This window comes from Vitis riparia, chromosome 10 (genome assembly GCF_004353265.1).
Source record: "Vitis riparia cultivar Riparia Gloire de Montpellier isolate 1030 chromosome 10, EGFV_Vit.rip_1.0, whole genome shotgun sequence".
Taxonomy (NCBI): domain Eukaryota; kingdom Viridiplantae; phylum Streptophyta; class Magnoliopsida; order Vitales; family Vitaceae; genus Vitis; species Vitis riparia.
Genome location: NC_048440.1, coordinates 7,702,748 through 7,709,530, shown reverse-complemented (window position 1 = coordinate 7,709,530; position 6,783 = coordinate 7,702,748).

The following is a 6,783-nucleotide window of genomic DNA, read 5'->3' as shown; positions in this document are numbered from 1 at the left end:
ATTCTATAAAAGGGCTATTTTGCCCCAAGGTTATGGGGTGTTTAGTGCTTGTTACAGAATATGTTGAAATTTATTATTAAAGTATATATGATTGTGACAAAAAAAAAAAAAAGGAATTTTTTGTTAGAGTCTATAAATAATATATTTGTTATCAATTGAAAATAACTTATTTTATTTTACATTTTAAAATATGACTTTAATAACTAAAATTAACTAAAATTTTAATTTTAATTTCAATTTATGGTTTATGAAATATCAAAAGGAAAATTATTTTATCAGGAAAAATTTTAAAACATATATTCAGTAATCATAATCTATTAATCTTCAATTTACCCATTTAAAAAACTTGATTAACATCTCAATTTCTATAATTTATAAAGTGATATTAACAAAAAATAAAAAATAAAAATGATTGAATCATGTTAAATCATACTCATATAAAATCTTGTCTTAATTCATTATGAAACCCTTATCATATTTCATATCTTTAAAGAAAATTAAACCTATTATTATTTAATTCAAGTCATGAATTTATCTTATGAAATTAAGGTTTTCAAATTCTAAACAAACCTAAATATACTATAAATCAATCAAAAACAAAATTTTAAACTAAGAATCAAAGGTCACTAAAATCAAGGTTGGGATCCACCCAATCCCTCCAAAATGTCTCTCACAAAAAAAAAAAATAAATAAAATAGTGATTGAAATAGTTGTAGTGGACCACCAATGGGAGCACAAAAATAGCTTATAAAAGGGATCATAAGTGCACAATAAGGCAACAGAGGATGTAGGGAGGCAATCCTGGATGGAATGTGCCTAGAGGACAAAATAGAAGGTCTACATTATTCGTAAAATAAAGCAAATATTTGGTCTAATATATAACATTACATACATAAGGCTACTTATTATAGAGGTATAAGATATTGCCTTAATGCGATTTCTCTCCTCAAATATCCAAAGACACTGATCCTGAGAAAGAAAACTCCAAACCAAAAGGGTAACAAACCTTTCTTGGATTTCTAGATCATGCACTTAACCAAATGCTTTATAGTGTAGGAGACATAATGCTATTTTCCTATTATTGTACTCTCGAAGGACATTAACCCTAAGAATATATATTATGAATCCTTCTATATTTTCATCTAGAACTGGGTAGACCACCAAATCTTAACTTATGACAATATCTTTGCATCATATCCGATGAGTAGATTGTCATCTACCTATAAGATCTTAGAGCATCACCATGCTTCCTTATGCCTTCTTCTATACACAAGGCTCTTTGCTATAAAATTTTCAAGTTGTAACATCTCATAAATGAGATACACCACAATAAATAGGAGTACTTTGATGGATTATAGTATGGTCATTGTTGAAAAGGTTTTTCATAGTTGAAACAAAGTTTCAAACTATAACCTTTACCTACAGTCTTAGCCATATAAAACTCAAGCTATCCATCTACTCTTATATTAGTCATGTGGACCAACTTACATCTATGGGTTTTATCCCTTCAAGTGCTTCTACTAGAATCCAAACTATGTTATATTACAAACATTCTAACTATTCACTACTCATCATAATCCAAGGGATATAAACCTCCCACTATGATGATGTATTGGTGTACTAGAAATCATAAAAATGATATGTCTCTAACCTTCTGGATCCATAGTATCATGTGCAAAAAATGGGACCATATTCTAATATGTCCTCCAATTTATATCACTTTTTGCCTCATTCCTTATCTTATAGCCTTCATAAGAAATCTAACATTTGTATCAACAAACACCTTATGATGATTTTGATTATAAAGGTTCCCTGAAATCCTCTTAGATATCTCATAAACTGGTATACGTCTTAAGAAAAAGAGGTATTACATAGTCTATAAGACATATCCTTAAAAGAATTTGGGGAAAAAATAAGAAACCTTTCCACAATCTCACCATGTCCATCAAAGTTTGATATCTTTTTTCCATCTCTCCATTTTGAAATGGACCCAAGTGCACATAGTTGGGAAATAATCCAGTGCTCAAACGGAAATAATCAAATTTACCAAACATTTCACCTCAATCAAATTGAAGTACCTTGATATGTTTACCCAATAAGTTATCAAATTTCGCCTTAAATTCAATGAATTTATTCAAGGCATCAGATTTCCTATACACATATCCAAACCTAGAGTAATCATCACTAAAAGTGATGCAGTACCCATAGCCTCCTCATGTATGAACACCAAAAGATCAATACATGTCAGCATGCACTAACGCCAAACATTCCTTAGTTCTATAACCTCTTAGCCATTCTACCATCTATATAGGATTCATAGACTAGAAGATCCTCTAGAGTAAAAAAGTCCAGACTTGACCAATTTTTAGATCCTATTTATATTACTATGACCTAGGTCTAGATACCAAATATTTGGTTAGTGCTAGGTTCAATCCTAAGATCTAACTATTCTCATTATTTAGCAAAGTGATAATGGAATACATGTAAAAAAAAAAAAAAAAAAAAAAAGATATTACCTCCCATTAACCCACACAACTGACTTTACAATTAAAGATAAGGTAAATACAATCCCATCATTTAACCTTCTTACTTGTTGAATACCTTGTAGGGATTTACAAAATAGTGGGCCTAGAATTTATCCACCATAAATGGTGAAATCCACCATTAAATATTCAACAATGAGAAAATGATATATACTTTTCTTTTTTCTTTAGGTAAATTGTACATTCCTTTTCTATTGTCTTAAGAGGTCATGGATGAATCACCTATCCCTAAGCCTGCTTTCTTATTCCTTTCCTAAACTTTCCTTATTTGGCGTTGTTCTTCTTATTCTAAGTAGAAGAGCTTGAATAACCTTGACTCTCATATGAACACTCTTATGTTCTTTAAGAATCCCCTTAACCATCCTGAAGGAAATCGACAGGGTCTCTAAAATCATAACAAACTTGATGTTCATAATAGTCCTATGGGTAGCTTGTCAAAGCTGATCTACCACCAAATAACCTTGCAAACTAGAAAAAGAATATCAATGTCCTTGGTAATAAAAATGTATTGTTATTGTAACAGTTTATCCAAAGATCCAAGTATAAGACACTTGGTCTTTTGATCCTTCCAATGCCACTTTTAACATATCATTATTTCCTTTTGCTAGGTTAGTTTATAAGGAATAGCTAGCTCTACCTAACCCAGCTTGTATGCAATTAGTTATTATGTTTAGAATAATAATTAGTCCAAATGATTAGTTGGGTTTGGTCCAAAGTGAGAAAGAAAGTGATAATAAATAAACATGATATCTGTAACAAAAAATACAACAAAGCATATGACATAATTAAGCATTCAAGGCAGTTGGTAATTAACGTAGCCAAAATGTAGTGCTCTCAAACTACATGTCCTTTTGTAAGGTATCCTAGTATAATAAGAATTAAGCTTATGATGGGCAGGTTATGACCTTATTACTAGTTAAAGACCCTCTTAGATTGATATCCCTACCTTAATCGTAAAAGGTATCTGACGGCATGATCAAGATACTTTTTAAGCACATGGACTATGCAAGTGAGACCATAGTGGGCAATTCAACCACTTCATATCCAATGATAAGTGTATAACCATTATCCTTGAACTATGAATATCATTAAGTAAGGAACCCCACTGGTAGTTTGGTTTCTCCCACTACAGACATGTCTAGTCTCATCCTAATGGAGAATCCATATCCCTTGATTCTAGGGACCAATCTTGCTGATAGGGTGGTAATGAACCCAAATCAAGATAGACTCGATGATGGAGGTTGTGGGCTTGCCTAAGGCCCTCTCCTACTTAATATTTGAGATAGATAAGAGCAATTTAAAACCTTAGTAATTATTTTGATCAATAAATTATTTATTTTGAGAATTTCCAAAAACATTTATTTCCTAATTGGATACCTAGTGTAATGAATTCTCCTTCCCGCACATAAATCCAATTAATAAATATTTTATCTAGGAAATGTTTCAAAGAAATTTATTTCCATTAAATTAGTAAGCCTTTTGGTAATAATATTTTAATAATAAATTTTTTAAAATATTTATTTTCCAAATTGAAAACTCTAGTGTAATAAAGCAATTACCAATTTATGAGATTTTGAATAATCATGAGAGCACCTAATCCAGAAAAAGAACTTTTGTTTCTCATATTAAAAAATCCTCATAAGATTTACATTCCTTATTCTTTACACCTTTCTAACTTAATAAATATTATCATAGAAAATTCATAATAGTTTATTTGATTAAATATTACCGAAAATAAAACCTTTTAGTAATTCTTTAATGGATAAAATATTCTCTATGAAAAACTCTCAAAAAATTTTATTTCCTTGAAAGTAATCAAATAATCCAGTTTGGAAAGTATTTTCAAAATATTTTATATCTCCATTAAATTACTAAAACTTTCCAAAGCTATTTTGGTAACCTTTCTTATCATAAATTATCTATCATGAGATTTTCCATACCCGTTATTTACTTTTTAAACTATGACTCCTATGCTAGAATAATTGATCTCTTATTCCTTATCCTTGAACTATTCATATTCAAACTAAAAAATTTCCTCATTCTCTCAAGAGTGGAGAGCTTGGAGGACCATCATAGGTACAATTCCTCTTCTCTCATGCGTGAAGAGCCTGGAGGACCATCCTAGGTGCAATTCTCATTCTCTTATGGGGGAGAGTCTAGAGAACCACCTATGCAAAACCAAGTGGATAGTTCCAAAAAGAATAGTATTTTTAGCAACAACCAGTTTAAATAAATAATCTTGAAAAATATCTTCTCATGCAAATTTAATAAGAATACCAAAATACTTTTCTTTAGGTTTCAAAACTTATTTTGATAGCCTTCTTAATTATAAATTATCTATAATGGATTTCCAAAATTAACTTATTTTCCTTAATTAAATTGGAATCTTGTGCAAAATATGAAAAATGTTATTTTATAAAGATTTGGAAAAATAAAAACTCTTCCTTAAAAAGGAAAAAAATTATTCTTAGGGATCTCAAAGAATTGAGAAGATTTTAAATAAAATTAAAATCTCAAAGAAGTAATTTTAAAAGATAAATAAAGCTTTTAATCATTTTCCAACTTACCTTTTCCTCAAATAAAATTTTCTAATCATGCACATTCAAATTTAAATAAGTTTTCCAATTTTGAAAAATCCATGAAAATTTTTATTTAATTAAGAATACCAAAATAACTTACGGCCACATATGCAATATATAAAGAGCAAAAACAAAAACAAGGAAATAATTTAAACAAAATAATTTCCCTATGGCCTTGGATCTTGTTACATATTTTGTAATAAATTTGGATAAAATCCAAATCACCAAAATTACCAAATAAAACCTACAACAAATATAAGGTTACAAAATAGGAAAAACCCACCACCAATTTGTTAAAGGCACCAATTTGTTGTCTTTTGCTAAAAATCTAAAGAAGACACTAGATACAACTTGCATCACTAGAAGAAGTGCTTGAGAGCCCAAGTTACTCGAGCACTAACACCACTTGAGCACTTGACGCCATTGCTCAAGCGTTAATTTAAGCACTCAAGTGTGGTATCCCTGACTTGCGCACTCGAGGTTGCTTCTACACAGTTTTTTGCCACCTTAAGCTTCAAAAGGAACCTTTTTCTGATTAGGGAATGCCCATGGAGCCATTGCGATTGATGGGAATGCCTCCATTCTCTCTTTAGGTTGCAAGATTAATAAAAAACTAAACTTTTACATAATCAAAAGTCTTATACTCCTCAAAATAGGAGTTTAGAATCAATCTAGCCAAAAAGAAAAACTTTTACATCCAAAAAGAAAATCCTATGCTCCTAACCATGGAGCCCAATTTAGAAAGCAACACATTAAACCAATAATCATCAACAAATTCTAACATATAATAAACAATAATCAATCCTACAACAAAGACGTGAGCACACCATAGAACATATCTAACAAGAAAAATCCTAACCTAGGGCTTTGATACCAGTTGCTAGGAATATTTGGATTACTCCATTCTCTGTTCCTAGATCTAGTAGGGTGCATGCATCTATCCCAGGGTTCTTTAAATCTATCAAAGCGGAAATATATGGCTTCAAAAACCATATTAAGATAAAGATCTAGAGAAAAAGAAACTCATACCCGGATCTAGATATTCCAAGATCAATTCCTAGTAGTGAAAAACATTCCTAAATGTCTCGTACACCTAAGATCTTTTGCCTGATGACTCGAACCATAATCTTAGCACTCCAAAGTGTGGACAATGGAATGGAGGAAGCTATGGCTCTCTTTCTCTCTCTGGAGGTGGAAGACGACTATCTTTCCAAGTTATAGAAACTTTAACCCCCTAAGGAAGTATTTATAGGGTTCCCCTTCTAGGTTTAAGTGACTTGAGCCCACCAAGGCATGCACCACTTAATCTAGCCCAAACTGGATCCTAATTGATTAATTAACCACACAAGGCCATCTAATTAATCAATTAGTCCAATCTAGAAACTTTGTTCATTTTCCCATATGCAACCTTGCATGATTACCAAAACACTTTTATTCACAAAAATGAACCTAGAACTAATCCAACCATCATAAACCATGTCATCATGGTATATGAGCTCAAAGCAGGGGCCACTAAGATCCATAAGAGTACTGACTCCCTTATAATCAAATTCTGAAGTTGATTCAACATTCTACTAAAGAGAATCAATTACACTCCAATATCTTATGTAAATAACAATGAGATAAAGCTTGGGGTCCATGACCTACTATCCATTACATGT